Here is a 17,208-nt window from a genome sequence, read left to right as displayed (position 1 = left end):
GCTAGTAAAGAACTGAAATTTGAACTCCTGTTTTCTTTGTCACCCACAGGAAAGAGTAAAAACTTAAGTAGTAAAAGTTTAGGTATACTGGTTTTAAAAAAAAAAAAAATTGTTTAGTTGATGTCTGCTACCAGGGCAAATGGTGCAGAATTGTTAAAAAACTTTATATAGAAAATTTCTAAAAAGAGCATACTAGTAGATAATAAAATGTGTTTCCGGATTATTATTTTGTGTAATTCAAAATATTCTCATTTGTAACAGCTCACATTTCTCTTGGGTTTTCAGTTTTGCTTGTGTGTGGTGTGTGTGTGCGTGTGTGGTGTGCGTGTGGTCTGTGTGTGTGTGGTAGGCTGTGTATACACAACCATTGGTATAAGGAATGTGTCCATGCTGAGTAACTACATATATCTAACCCTAGTAAGGCACTTAACATCAAATTAATTTCTTGTCAAAGCCATTGCATCTGTTTCAATTACTAAAATTCTAAATTTAGTGGAAAATGTAAGTATGCTTTCTTATTATCACTGCATTTTTCTTTTTTTTTTAGTATTTCTAGGGCAAACAAGAATAACAACTGCAGTGGTTATTAGGGAAATGGTATTTCAGTGTGAATTTATGCTTACCAAATGTAAGTATCTTATTCAGATAGTATTTATGTGATTGACTCTATTTTGGGGACAAGCATTTCAAGACATGAATTTTCCCTTCAGACAGAAATATACAGCAATAGCTTCCACTTAGAATCAGCCCTTCTGTCTTTACCTATTGACTACACATTCCTTAGAATTTAATATTCAGGCATTTTAAAAAATATGCTAGCTGTCCTAATTAGGTTGTTTATCTTTGCTATGTATGAAGGAAGATGTTTTTGGTTAACTCTATTGATCTCATAGGTCTTCCCAAGATCTTTTACTACTTATCCCTCTGCACACCAAAGGCATGTCTTCCACTTAACTATCCAGCCTAATGAGGTAAGATCTTGAATGTCCCATTTTTAACAACGCCTTCTGTTTTCAGCCCAGTCAGTCATTTACATATTGATCTCAAGCAAGACTTCCACCAGGACTGATTACAGAGGTGCTTGTAAATGCATTTTTCTTTTAACTCTCTAACTAGTAATTTTTTTTCTTTTTATTAAGGATTATGGAATTTCCAGAGAAATTTGAAAAGTGAGGTGACCCACATGTAAATACAAGCATTCAGGGTCCTTACATTCTACCAACGCCATGTTTATTAAGGCATATATTGCCTTCTGACTCTGTATTATAGTTGCAGAAGAAGAATGCTGTCCTGGGAGGTGATCTGCTCCTACTGCTATCTTGCACTCAATTTTTTTTAAATGCTTCCCTGTGCATCAGCAGGCTTAGCTATTACTGCATTTGTTGGAGCAGATAGCAACCTTGAGTGTCTCCTGCTAAAAACGTACACCTGGAGTCGAGTTGAAGGGGTATTGATCTCAAAGGAATTCTATTAAATAAGTATGCAAGTTCAACACGAACTTGGATGCCTTCTGGTGAACAGGTACTATTCATTCTTATATTTAAAAAAAAATCACTTTTATGTATGCAGAAAAAATCTACATTGCAATGTTATTCTAAACAGATACACATGCACACACACCCAAAATGCATATAATTTTTTACCTAATTAATTGCTGCTCATCTTTTAGGTTTTAACCTCAGCATCAGTTTTCAAGGAGCCTTCCCAGCTGTTACCAGCTTGATGCCATGTGACTCCTAGAGTCACTGTCCTGACCTTCCTAGCACTTCTCTCAGTTGGCCATTATACATTTATTCATGTGATTGCTCCAGTAATGTCTCTGCCTTCATTAGACGGTTTCATGTGAGCAGGCACTATCTCTGTTGAGTATCCTCATAGTGCCCTGGAGCCTAGAGGAGGGCTAGGCATGTAGTAATCTTTGATTGAAAGTTTTAGACAGATTAATGAATAAAGGACACCTATGATTTTTTTATGATTTTCAGCAGAAGATAATTTGTCTTTTCAGTGCTCCTTGGATCGGCACAAGTTGGTACCAATTTAAATTCCATTTTAATTTCCGGTTTAATAAGGATGATGTAGAAGATACTTGCCTTTCAGGAGAGTAAACTTTTTGGTTACATTAAAAAATGTTTAGCAACTGCTGGAGCCCTGGTGGCACAATGGTAAAGTGCTCAGCTGTTAACTGAAAGGTTGGTGGGTCAAAATCACCCAGCAGCTCCACAGGAGAAAGACCTGGCAATCTGCTACCATGAAGATTACAGCTTAGACAACCCTATAGGGCAGTTCTACTCTGTCCTATATAGTAACTGAGTCAGAATCAACTCGATGGCCACAGGTTTTTTTCTTAATTTAGTGTTTCTGGGTTGCTGTAAACCACTGGCTGTTTTCCAGAGTTCAACAAAGGTGGTCCTGACAGTTTTTGTTTTTTTCCCTCTGTCTCTGTGTAAGGATGAGTTTTGAGCTATCTTCCTCCAACAGTTTAGCCTAGAACACCTTTTCCTCCCATGTATTTTGGGAAAGAGAACTTGTCTAGTTTTTCTGGTAAGGGCTGAAGTAAGCAGAGAGATGATGGTAGCTAAGGCTTATCTAGATGAAAGAGAGCAAGCCTGGGCAGTGCCTGTGGATAGCATTTGTGATGGCAAATCTGAAAGATGAGATAAAGCCCTTAAAGTTGCCTAAGCACAATAACTGGTTGGCCGTCCCTAACAGTCTTCTCTCTTGTAACAGAATAGGCTGTGGATGGACCAGTAACTGAAGAACTAGATAGAGGCTGGCTTCACGGCCTTCGCATCATCCATGCTTGGAATTCAACTGGATATCCTGGCTGAATACTTGCTGAACCTCTAATGTGGCATGTTATACACATCCAGTGATGGATGTTGCTTGAGAAGACAGAGACAAGAGCTCTATCCCCAGCCCCAGAAAAACACCCTCAACCGCAGGGGCAACTTAAAGAATTTCTACATGGGAGGAAATATCAGAATGGCATTCTGTTATGTGGGTGTGTGGAGGGTGGTGAATGGTGTTGTTTTGCAGTTGCGTTTGCAAAGAGATTTCAAAAGCAAAAATCACCAAATTATTTTTTCTCCATTCCATCACACATTCTACAGGTAATATTCAGAAAAAAAAGTCTCACGTAATTTCCTACAAACACTAATGGAAGTCAACATTCATATACTCATTAACTTCAATTCTGTCAATTTTATGTAGAGATCATTTTCCTAAAATTTTCTTTAATTCAATCCTGAACATTTTCTGACCCTTGAGGAGGAAAGAGGAAAACATCACTTTGAGGTCATAGGACACAAAATTGTAGAGCAGACCTATCAAAGCTCCTAGGTTTATTACATTCTGGAGAAAATTTGACTTTTGTCAGTGACTACTGTCAGTGAAAATATGGTTCCCCATTCCAGACTCTTAGAAATGAAGTATATGTCCCTTAACCCTAGGGGTTTAGCCAGGTACCATCTATTAGGTATTTGTCTATTTATTTTCGTATTTACTCAACCACATGTTAGACTTGTAAAAACAAAACAGAAGAACGAAACCAGAAGTTGACCTGGTTTTAAAATCTTTCCCACTGTTTTTACAGGATGATCTTTTTTTTCCCCCAACAAAATCTTTTTCAGGAAGTAAGTCAGTTAATTAGCTTGCTAACCTTACTTTGAAAGTAAAATAATCTAATTATGTCAACCATTGACACACAAATAATTTTGCCAGCAGAACAGAGGTTAGAAAATGACACTGTTGATGTTTTCTATGTATAATTCAAGCATTTAGTGCCTTTTCCAATTGACCATTTTTAAAATTTAGTATCCTGGCAAATTCTTTCTACAAAATGGTTTTATCATCCTACGTGTCATTATTGCCTATTCTAGGAATGGAGTTCGTATCAGTTAAACTAAAGTATCTGCAATTCAGTAATACATATTCTACACACACACACAGACATACACATGGGCTAATATATATGTGTGCTTGGATATTTTTAACACAGAGGGTTTTTTTTTTTTTTTTTGCAGTTGGATTGTTTTTACCACAGGAATATTTAAACTATGTTCATTAGTTCTTAACAAAAGAATTAATGAATTAATTGTAAAAGGTCTTAGCAAACTGTAGAGAGATTATTCTTTATTGACATCCCAAAAATCAAAAAACCTGTTGCCGTCCAATTGACTCCTACTCATAGTGATTCCACTGGACAGAGCAGAACTGCCCCACAGCGTTTCCAAGGTGTGCCTGGTGGATTCAAACTGCTGACCTTTTGGCTAGCAGACGTAGCTCTTAACCACTATGCCACCAGGGTTTCCAGTGACTATAAGCATAAAAATAAGCATACGTGGGCCTAAGGGGCCTAATTTCCCATGAAAGTAAAAGCAATACTTATATTTAAGTTAATGAAAGCTACAGAGGTGAACCAATAATATAATTTGACTCTTAATCTTTCTTCAAGTGTAAGACTACATTCTGTGCATTACAATTATACAATTATAATAAAAGCATTGAAATTGCCAACAGAAAAGACCTATTAGATTCTTTACCTTGTTCTTTCAACAATGAAAAATTATTACTTATGTGGGCTTTTTTTTTCCTCCTCAGGGGCTTTTCTAAGTTAACTCTTTTATTCAAAAAATTTACAACTACTCAGAAAAATGCTCTTGGGAAAATATTCTGAAGCTCAGAGGATCCTTCAGGCATTTATTTTGTTTTTTTCTTTCCCTGAAACCCAGTCTGTTTCAGATTTTCTCCTTCCAAGCTGCACTTATGTTTTATTTTCTGTCACCAATTTTTTAATACTTGCTTCTGAAGAGGGTCAGTGTTCTAAAGAGGGGCTCAGCCACTATCATAATCATAACTATAAATTTGTGAGTGTTACTAGCGCTCTGTAATTTGCATAAAACATTTCTATCTTCCAGATCAGCACCCACATCTTTTATTGTACAAATGAAGAAATAAGGGGTTCAGAACTAAAATAGATCCCTCAAGATAAAAACAAAGATCAAAGAAATGGCATAGTCAATGTTCTAGCCAAAATTATTAAACTTCAAAATCCTTAGAACTTCATCATGATGCCTCTCCAGGAAGCTGCGATTGGAGGTTCTGATGCAGAAAGCCTCTAAATACAGGGGAAAACACCTAAACACCTGGAGTTGCTGTTTTACTGTAGAAACTATAAAACATCATTTTTCCTGCTTTGACTTCTGTACCTATAATTCAAGCATGAGGGTCCCAGTATGTCTTTCTCTTTCCAGTTCCTAGTTGTATTCATGTTCAACTCTGCTATCAAAACTACGAACTCCATCTAGATAGAAGCTTCCCAAACACTTAAGCTTGTATTCAGTTTGGAAGACTGCTTTCTCAAAATATATATAGTGCTTTTCAAAACCATAATTTTATTAGGAAAACTGCATAACCCAAAAATGTATGTATGAATTCTATGTCATAAAAATGTCTATAGCACATGTAAGAGTTTGGGTAATAATGAACTCCTTTCCTTACTTTTTCCGCCGAGTCACTACATGTTCTGTACCTTCCTACCTCTTTATCTTCATTTATTCATATGCTTGCCCTTATTCATGTTGCTGCAGCCACACAGATCTATGTTTCTCAAAGAAGCTATTATTTCTTTTTTTCCTATAATTTGCATTTGCTATTTTCTTGCCTTGAAAACATTCCCCCCAGCTTTATAAATGGTTGGCCCCTTCTCAGCATAAACACCATCTCCTCAGACAGGCTTTCCCTGTTGTCTTAAGTTCCTTGGAAGGAGATTTATAGGGTGACCAACCATCTCGTTTCGCCCAAGACTGTCCTGATTTTTACAAAGAGAGCTCTGCCTGCCGGTAACTTTTTTGCCCAGGTAACACCATAGTTATCCCTAAGTGATGCACATGGTTAAGCACTCCACACTAGCTGAAAGATTGGTAGTTTGGACCACCCAGAGACACCCTGAAAGAAAGTCCTGGATATCTGCTTCCAAAAGGTCACAGCCTTGAAAACCCTATGGAGCTGTTCTACTCAGCACACATGAGCTTGCCATGAGTCAGAATGGACTTGAAGGAAACTAACAGCAAGAACAGCAACAACCCCAAAGCACTGGGCAAACTAGGATGGTGAGTCACCATTGGTACTCCCAAGAGGAACATGGAAAGGATGGGGGGTGTGATGGTTAAGATTGTGTGTCAACGTGGCTGGGCCATAATTCTCAGTGTTTATATGTGATCACCCCAGTGATGGGATCTGCTGCAAGTAGCCAATCAGTTGAAAGTGTGTTTCCTTGGGCATGTGGCCTGCATACAAATATAAGTGGACATTCTGGCTTTTGCCTCCTTTGGATCCTGCAGCTGCCTCCTCTTCCTCTGACCTCCAGATCTTGGGACTGGAGCTAGCAGAGTATTTGCTGATCTTGGAATTTGTAGATCTTTACAGCCTGTGAGCAAGAGCCCTGGTCTCCGAGCTGCTGATCCTGCATTTGCCAGCCCCTGCAGCTACACGAATCAGGACTTGGGCTGTTCCAGCCTCTGCAATCACATGAGCCTTTTCCTCGATATAAATCTCTTTCTGTATATATTTAATCACTTTAGTGGTTTTGCGTCTCTAGAGAACTCAGCCTAAGACAGGGGTAAGCAGGATAGGGAAAGGAATAAGCCAAGCCAGGCTCCTTAAACCTGGTCTCATGGGGAACTGAGAGTGTAAGTTAGGCTCTGGATTTTTCACAATGAAGGCAAGTGACTTGGGCTTTCATAATTCCATACCTGTCATCACTGGGGAATGGGCTTTCTAGAGTGGTGGGGGGGGGAAGTAAATTCCCAGGCCCATCTTGCTAGCTGAGATTACAGGCAAAGTAGTTCCATTTCCCCAAAGGGAGGTTTACCCAAAAAATCGTGTATGTGACTCATTAGAAGTAAAGCATGCTGCCAAAGCTGGAGAGAGATGGGGAGAAGTAATAATATCTCCATGAAAGAGTGGTTATGGAGTGTAAATGACACGACATCGTAAGAGTGGAAAGTGCTTGGTAAACTCCAGTCAAGAAAGTTGCATTTCTAATTATAATGATCAGTGATATCCTGTATATTTGTATATCTTTATTGCTGAAGTTTGATTTATATTCTTATTACATTTTTACTCCCCTGGAAAGGGTATCTCCTTTAGTTAGCCTTCATAAAAAGTTTAAATATTTTGTATGTAATGATCTTTAGATGTATTTTCCTAGCCCAATGGTTAAGTACTCAATGAAAAGTAAGGGTTCAAACCCACCAGCCATGGAAGAAAAGACCTAGCGATCTGTTCCCATTAAGATTTACAGCCTAGACAACCCTATGGGGGCAGTTCTACTCTGTTCTACAGGGTTGCTATGAGTCGGAATCCACTCTAGGGCACGCAGCAACAACAGCAATGTTCTACAGTAAAGATAGCAAATAAAATGTATTCTATGTGCTGATATATATCTACTAGTGGTGTCAAAATGCTAAGGATTCTAAAGCAGTTAGTGACCTTTCCAACTGAACATTTTTTAAATTAGTATTTAAATTCTTTCTGTAAAATTCTTTATATCCTGGCAAATTCTTTCTACAAAATGGGTTGATCTGCCTGCATACAATTATTTCCTATTGTAGGAATGGAGTTCTTATCAGTGAAACTAAACTATCTGCAATGCAAATGAGTGTGTTGTGAGTCAACATAGTTTCCAAGGCTGTGCAAGGAGCCTGTATTTGTTGCCCTTAGATTACAAAATACGAGTTCTTTGTCAATAGGGATGAAGAGCAGACATGAGGGGTAGGATGTGGTCCAAAGACTTGTATCAAGAAGACCTTATGTTCAGTGTATTATTCTCTGTGTATATCTCTTCGGAGGATTTGAAAGGTGGCCAGTCAAGGACAAGACTGAGAAACCCAGGAAACAAGGTCCTCACCCAGGTCCAAATTTCAGCCTCTGCAACTTTCACTAGATTCAGGAACATAAACAGGTAACTTAATGCTTCAAAAAAGTATTTATCTGATACTTTCTATAGGAAAGATCTCTGCACTTTTGCAGGAAGGCATTTTACTGACAAAACACATTTTTATTTCTTGCCATTCCTTAGAATGAGTTCCTTACAATGAGAATGGGAGAATTTTTAACATCCATCTGCAAATCAACTAATTAATATCTCTGAGACACTCCCTTTTTATGCTGATATTTATTTGCTGATGATTTAGGCTCAAAAGTAAAATGTGGTATTTAAGAGCCTGGTAAATACATTCCAACAAATATGTCTATAAACCAATTATATCTTTATGCCTCATTGATCAACATGTGCAGAGCTGGGCTGGGAAAATGTCTGCTGCTAATCTGTATGTTGTAATTTTAAATCCTTTTCTAAAGAGACATGTATAAACAGGAATGGGGCCTTTTCAGAATATGTTTCAATTTAAATTCCAATAGGGTTTAAATATGTCTTTCTCCCTCCCTAGCCCACCATGTCTCCATTACCCACCCCACCCCCCTGTTCATTCAAATTGGACCCATCATGGTATGCTCACTCTCAGGGATTTGGTATTCTTTTTGGTCAAAATCAGGGAAAAATGAGGAATTTCTACTGTTGAAACACTACTTGTCTTGAAATGAGAGGGCCAGGGCAATGGTGGAAACAATGCAACAGGGGAAAAAGATCATAAGTGTTTGAATAAAAAACAAAAAACAAATTCATGCCATTGAGTTGATTCCAACTCATAACGACCCTATAGGACAGAGTAGAATTGCCCCATAAGGTTTCCAAGGAGTGCCTGGTGGATTTGAACTGCTGATCTTTTGGTTAGCAGCCGTAGCTCTTAACCGCTACACCACCAGGGTTTCCAGTGTTCCAATATGATAGCCTTAAATTAAAAGTCCCATGATGATTGAAAGGCGTATTTTTAATGGTGATGAGGGAAAAGGCTAATGTGTGAACCATTATTTTATGTCAGATATTGTAACCAACACTTAATTTGTATTATTTAAATTAGTCCCCATAAAAACTCTCAGAAGCTTTCATTAAATTATTATTATCACCTTACTGATTAGGAATATTAGGTTCATAAAGGGTATGAGGTATTTATGGGATCAAAGCATATAGCAGAAAGACTGAGAAACAGGGAGACTAGAGGGATCTTGTGCCAGAAATTAAGGACTCTGGGGCAGCTTAGTCAGAATAATTAACCCTCCTTCTCACCCACCTTCAGTCTTTGGCTCACACTTGGGAAGATCTGAATTCTGGAGAAGAGTATTTGATTGGACTAACTGGAGTCACCTACCACCAACTGCCAGATTAGGTTGGAGTACCTCAACTGACAGCCTTAAAGATGGTACCAAATGAGGGAAATGGTGTGTTCCCAAAGGCGGGGGGAGGAAATTAACAACAACAAAAAAAAAAAAATAGTTGCTGGACAGGTAAAAACGATAGTGCAAATGAGAATTCTGGGCAGCTACTAATAAATAATAAGGCAAAACTTGTTATAATATTAGGATGAAATATAAAATCTCCCAGTTTGCTTCCCACTTTGTTATCCTCTTTTCTATAACCACAGATAAACTTACATATACATATATATATATATATGTATATATATATATTTTTTTTTCCACTCTGTCATTATAAGGCCAACATAGCTGACTGTGTTGAAAAGGGCCTGGGTTACAGTTATATTGATTTGCTATTATTGTATGCTAAATTTGTGCCTTTGACCAAGTTACTTAACTACCTTGAAGCCTTCATTCATTTAGCCACAAAAGAAGCCTAATGATAACCCTTTTATTCAATAACAGCAAGGGTGAGCAGAGGAGATAAATTTTGTAAAGCAGTCAGCATTGTGCCTAGTACATAAACTCCCAATGGCATCTGTAAAACTATTTGGATGCTGTGAGAGAAAGCAAGACACTCTCAGTCTTCTTGGGGAAACCCCAACTCAATAAATTGATCCAAATCAAGCAATAATGTGGGCTGAGAGTCAGCATTTCAAGCAAAAATATAGAACAGTTGATTTTTTTGGCTTTCGCACCTATCCAATGAAAGTCTTGTGACTCAGGATAACACTATCAGCATTTATATGTATCATTTCAGCCAAAGCACAGTCAAAATGTCAAAGTCAGTATTTAATTGTACCCAGCCAACAAAAGTAAAGCAGTGCCAAATATCATTAATAGCCACTAGGGAAGAAGGAGATTGTTACAAACTAACATCCCCTGGGAAGCATGCTGTAAAATAGTGTATCAAGCAGCCCTATAATCTATATTAAGTACATCTTCGCCTAAGTTAGAAACAAGCCCAACCTTACTGTAAATTACATCAGAAAAGTCCATCCCCAAAATGAGGTTATAACAAGGTTGTAAAATCTTCTCATGTACTCATATATCATTCGATATTAATTTGTCAAGTTTGGGTTGAAGGACTCTTTTCAATATGTGAGAGAAGAGCAGTTATCTTGTCTAATTAAAATGGAGAAGGAATATTCCCTAGAAACAGTCTTCTCCCTCCCCCTTTGTTCCCTGCTTTCCTTCCAAAATCCATCAGGAACCTGCATTATGAAAGTTAGAAATGGTGATCTTGGTAACATTATACAAATTCTGCCTCTACGGAGTGGGCTTATCCTCAGAAACATCTCAGATCAGTAGTTGGGGGAATACTGAATTCTGTTATCGAAAGTATCTAAATCCATCTGACACTGAAATTTGCACCTTTTTCTAAAGGTTCCTTGTTGTTCTATCTGGGCTGAAAAATCAGTTTTCATGTTGAATAATAATGTGGAAAAGAGCAAACTCTGTTGAAAGGAGACCTAAAAGTACACTGTTAAACTGTTTCCAATAATGAGAGAAATAAAGAAGCACTCTGAGACTTTTAAGTCTTTCTCCTCTCCTCCGCCATTAAGTCTCCAAAGTGCCTAAAATTGTTAGATCTCTTGAACATTGTGCATGTGAATGGTGGTTGAGAATTGAAGAGGGAAAAACTCCTTTCTTTTCTGCAGAGTAATTATGCCAGTGGGGGAGTTTAGAAATGCAAATGAGTTTCTCTCAAGCTTATATGTGGCTGTTTCTCCTGCTTAGTGTTTTTACCTATAACCCTCTCAAGTTTTGACATTTACAGAAACAAGAATGGTACTCTTGATTTGTTTCAGGCGTGATATAATGTTTTTGTCTGTATGAAAAAGTATTTCAGCTGTACCTTCCTTTTAATATCAATCATATAGGAAACCCTAGTGGCGTAGTGGTTAAGAGTTTGGCTGCTAACCAAAAGGTCAGCAGTTTGAATCCACCAGGCAAGCCTTGGAAACCTTATAGAGCAGTTCTACTCTGTCCTACAGGGTTGCTGTGAGCTGGAAGTGACACGACGACAACGGGTTTGGTTTTCTTTTGGTATATAGGAAAAAAATGTCCTATCAGTAGGTATTATTCATTGCCATTTTTGCTTAAGAATAAGAACAATAAAAGACACAAGATCCAGGTCTCCTTTCTCGGAAAAAAAACCCTTGATTGAACAGAAATCTTTAAATACCTTCAATATACAAAAATATATTTGATAATTTTTTTTTAAAAAAGAATTGTGACTTTTCTGAGTAGGCTGGGAAACAATATTCTTTTCTATATATGTGTTTACATATATGATGAGTAATTACAAGTAGTTTCAGGAACAAATTTAAACTGAATCTAAAACATGCATAAAATATCTACATCTTTACATTAACTTATTCTATCTTGATATCGTCAAAACTTGTCCATAATGTATATTGATGGACTGTAATCCAAATTAATCCAATTACATCTAATACAATTCATTTTTTTATTTTAACATTTTATCTTTTAAATATCCATGTTGTTTTCATTTATTTTTTGTTCTACTTGACACCTGACTTGATGCTGTTTAAAAGTAAATGAAATATCTTTCTGTAAACCTGATAATGAAGTAAAAAATAATATTATGGCACCATCTAGTGACCTAATATTTCTCTTTTTCTTCTTTTGTTATCTAGCTTGAAAAGGCATGTTTCTATGGACTGTATGAAGCTATGTGTATACGTGGCAAATGTGTAACTAGAAATAGTTTCCTCATAATATTAACCATAGGTAAAGAAAACTAATTTTTTTTTTTAATTGTGCTTTAAGTGAAAGTTTACAAATCAAGTCAGTTTCTCATACAAAAACTTACACACACCTTGCTATGTACTCCTAGCTGCTCTCCCCATAATAAGACATCACACTCCTTCTCTGCACCCTGTACTCCCCGTGTCCCTTCAACCAGCTCCTCTCCTCCTCTGCTTTCTCATCTCGTCTCCAGACAGGAGTTGCCGACATAGTCTCATGTGTCTACTTGAGCCAAGAATCTCACTCCTCACCAGTATCATTTTCTGTCTTATAGTACAGTCTAATCCCTGTCTGAAGAGTTGGCTTTGGGAATGGTTCCAGTCTTGGCCTAACAAAGGGTCCAGAGGCCATGACCTCTGGGGTCCTTCTAGTCTCAGTCAGGTCATTAAGCCTGGCCTTTTTACCAGAATTTGAGGTCTGCATCCCACTGTTCTTCTGCTCCATCGGGGATTCTCTGTTGTGCTCCCTTTTAGGGCAGTCATCGGTGGTAGGCGGGCACCATCTAGTTCTTCTGGCTTCAGGTTGTTGTAGTCACTGGTTTATGTGGTCCTTTCTGTCTCTTGGGCTCATGTTTACCTTATGTCTTTGGCGTTCTTCATTCTCCTTTGTTCCAGGTGGGTTGAGACCAATTGATGTATGTTAGATGGCTGCTAAGCAAATTAATCTTGACAAATTAAAATTGCAAAAAAAAAAAAAAACTCCACCTTGTAGTGTAGAGTGTTTTACAAGAAATGCAATAATTTTGGATCTAAACTATTTTGCAAAGAGAAAATGAGATCACTGTATTTTATTCAAACAACACACGCTTTTATGTTTGTTTGCCAACCATGCCTCCCATGCAAGGTATTTTTGTAAGTGTACTATGCTAATTTTTTTACAGCAAAATGATAAATAAAAATGGCATGGTGGCACTTATGAAAATATCTCATGGGGGGAGAGCATGTTTGGCAAACAGATGCAGAAGGTGTGTTTTACTTGCATAAAAATATGGCTCTATGCTATTATATAGTGTCACTATACTATATACTGCTATACACTATTACTATATATCTGAAACAGAATAAGAGAAACCCATTTGTAGAAAATGTTTTCATCAACAAAAGAATTTATTTTTGTATAAAAAATTGTCAAAATTGATATTATTTTTCATGCTTGTGCAACAATGGCATAAAAATAAAAAATAGTGGTAAAGGAGAAGAAATACCTCTAATCCCACCAGAGATAACTGTGAATTTAATAGCAAGAGAAGAAAGATTTATAATTTGTTTTATCATTCCTTTATACCCACTCTTCATTTATCAACATGTGTAGGTTCCAAAGACAAGGTCATTATGCGAAAATTGGTGTTATGCTAAAATGGAGGATGACCATGTCAGATTATGAAATGGAGCATGACTACATCATTATATAACTGCCAAATTGTATCATTAAAAAACTGCCAAACCACTGAGAATCTTGGCCCAGACAAGTGGACACATAACCTTAACCATCACAGCCAGCGATACACGGTCCTTGTACATCAGCATTCATTACTGCCAGATGTACATTTTTAATGCACCAAGTAGTAGGATAATAGGTCTTTTGCTTTTGTCATAAATGTGAAATGTCAGGCAATGAGGTAGACGATAAGTGAGGAATAGGTTTATTTATTCTTAAAGTTAGATTGCATTTTAAGCAGGGCTGTATTCTTTGTGTGTGTGTGTGTGTGTGTAAACATGACTGACAAAAGTATTAACCTACTTGTCTCTTTGAAATACATTACTTTATATTTGTGATGGGATGTGTAATGCACGAAATGGGGCTTATTAAAAGCATACTTAAAATTAGAGCCTTCTGGTTACAAATTTAGTGTGAGTGTATTAAACTATAAGTAATCTGTACATACAGTGGTTCTCATTGTAGCATAGAACATGTTCAACAAGAAATTACTCTCAGTGAGACAGAATTCAAAAACTGAATTATGGACTCCCCCTATCCTTGAAATCAGAATTTGACTGTATCACTGAGGTGGTATGAGGAACAACTAATCTATTTTGTTTAAAAAATATATAGTGTCATTTTTTCCTTTTAACTTAGAAATTTATAAAATGGTTAAAAAAATAGCAATGATTGGGTCTGTGATTTATAAAGAGAAACCAACGTATTTTACTCTACTCTCTATCAGTAGAAAGGAGTATTAATGCTCAGTGGTGGGTTCTGACCTTGACCACTAGTTTCTTTCACCTATGGAACTAGTGAGCCCCTTCACCAGTGGGGAGAGGGGAATGGTTCTAAGAGATAAGGAAATCGATTCTTCTTGTCGGTGCAAACTATGCTGTTCACTGTCTATGCTGGTCTTGCTGCAAGATCTTTATTCTGATTCACAGCACGTGCTTATTCAAACACAGTCTGTAAGTAAGAAGTCTTTATCAACTGATTTCCATGGAAGACCTCACATATTTTTTATATTGTCTTCAAATCCTTGGTTGCTGAGTTCAATTCTTAGTTCTGGAAGTACCTTTGTGACTCTGCTTCTTGAAATGAGATAATACATGTAGAGTGAATTTGAAGATAATGTTCTTCCCTATAAGCACAACAATGCTGGTGGTGAAGAGAGGACTGCTCTAAACCCTATTTAACAGGAGGGGTAGTATCTTATATGAGTTCCAACAGGAAGGGAATCCCTACTATAGAATTCCTTATCACTTCCTATATATTGTTTTTATTAGTTGCCTTCAAGTTGGCTCTGACTCATAGCAACCTTACATGTAACAGAATGAAACATTGCCTGGTTCTATGCCACCTTTATGATCATTGCTATGTTTGAGTCCACTGTTAAGGCCACTCTGCCAATCCCTATCACCAAGGACCTCCCTCACCTTCACAGCCCTCCACTTTACCAACCATGATGTCTTTCTTTCTCTAGCAGCTGGTCTTTCCTGACCATGTGTCCAAAGTAAGCAAGCTGAAGTCTCATCATCATCACTTCTAAGGAGCATTTTGGGTTATATTTCCTCTAAGATTGATGTGTTCATTCTTCTGACAATCCATTCAGTGTTCTTCGCCAACACCACAATTTGAGTGCATCAATTCTTCTTCTGTCTTCCTTAGAATCAATAGATACAGTAATAGATACTGTTTAATCATTTCAGGTTTAAATATGCCTACGGGATTTTGATATTTCTTGATTGGTGTTGGGTACTCTCTACCTTTCTGGTGTTCAGATGTGTAATTGCTGGTTTTGGTTGGACTTGCTTGTTTCTATTCAAAATGGATTCACTTTATAGTCTTTTGAGGCAGTGTTGTTACTTTCTCATCTTACCAGAAACTAAACTAAGTTTTCATCGAGGTTTTATAAGCACAACAGAAAATACTATAGCCCAAAAAGGACCAATGCCTGTGAATTTGGTGACAGATTTTTTGTGTTCTAAGTCATTGTCATGGTGATTATAGAAGGGACATTTGAAACAGAAGGGGATGATTTGAATACAAAATTGTAGTTAGCATTGGGGAAACAAATTTCTAATTGAAAGTATTAGGAAGGAGCAGGTGCCAAAGAGTGTTCCATAGAAACAGAATAGAAAGGCAGTCCTGTGTTTTAAACTTCATCTAGTTCACTTCTTTCCTTGCGACAAGTGAGAAAACTGAGGCAAAAAGATAACACATGGCTGGTTCAAAGCACACCCTTAGGTTAAAACAAAATGGGTACCAGAAGCTAAAGAGGCAAGATAGCCCAGCAGTTCATATTAGAAAACTTAGAAACCTATAGACACACTAGGTTTGAATCCCAGCCTTGAGATTCATTGGTTATAGAACCTTTGGAAATGTATTTCATCTCTATTAAATTCCTTTTCCTTATCTTGTTAAATGGGTGTGCTAGTATCAATACCTTCTGGAATTACGCTGAAGATTAAATGACATAATGCAAAAAAAAAAAAAAAATTGGCACAGACTCCGGAACTTAGTAATTACACAATAAAATTGAACCACTGTTGGAATGCACTTTACAGACCCCCAGCACCCTTCTGTTCTCATTGCCTTGAGATGATTTTATTAGACGACTAATATTAAAGGAGTAGTTGTTTCTTTCAAAGCAGAAGGTCTGCAAGGATGTTCTAAGAATTTGGTGTGATTGCATAGCACAACCTGTAGTGGGTGTTACTGGAACTGTGGACTGATGGACAACTGTAGCTTCCCTTCTATATTGTTGTCATTGTTAATGTTGCTGTTGTTGCTTGCCTCTTTCCAAAAAAAGTGAAGAATAGAAATGACACCTACTTTAAGAAAATTGCTGAAGCGCAGGGATATTGTCAAGAGGAGATTTGGAAGACTGTGAATTCTAGAAGCCAGTAGTGAAAGGGACTAAGCTAATGAGAAGCAATGTTTTTTATACCAAAAAAACAAAAAAAGAACATCAGAATGGAGAAAAACCGGACAGAGTCTGTTAGCGAAGTGGTTAAGCCCCTTCCTCCATACCAAAGAGTGCTCCTACAAGTTCTGGCTGCCTTGGCCGTTACTGGGGTAACTCAAAGGGAAAATGACCCAGACCTACAATATCTATGGCCTATCTGCAAGTCTCAGAAGCTGGAAGGTAAAGGGATCAGAACCCAAGGTCACCAGCAAGGAGCGATCCCTAGCTGACAAAGAGGTTCCAGTCAATTCTTCTGGGCAGAAATTAAAGAGACTGCCTGCCTGCTTTAGAGATTTTGTACGTTTAGCACACTCGTAAGAAATGACCAGACATCTAGTGCTCCCAAGGTCACCCTGAAATACTTGATGTCAGTGTTGAGTAGTCCTAATTGTCAATGCTGTTGAGAAAGAGAGAGAGGGAGAAAGATTTCTGTTAAGTGAACCTCTTATGTGTTTATCTGATTTTTCATTTCAACCATTTCAGCAAATTCTCACAGTAGGTGGGCTCAGTCTTTTCAGCTGTAGCTAACTCCACGTGTCTGTATCTAAACTAGGTGCAGTTTTTGTTTAAACGTCAATATGTTTAATGCTACCCCTGTGAGTCATGGGGAGCACTCTATAAATTGTGAAGCCATGTTTGCCCCCTGTATGTTATACTTATGTAACAAGTAGATTCTTAGAGATTTTTAAAAGATCTAACATTTGTCTCTAGGATGGTTTTGACTTAAG

Source organism: Loxodonta africana, chromosome 21 (genome assembly GCF_030014295.1).
Source record: "Loxodonta africana isolate mLoxAfr1 chromosome 21, mLoxAfr1.hap2, whole genome shotgun sequence".
Lineage (NCBI taxonomy): Eukaryota > Metazoa > Chordata > Mammalia > Proboscidea > Elephantidae > Loxodonta > Loxodonta africana.
Note: the sequence above shows the minus strand (reverse complement) of the source record.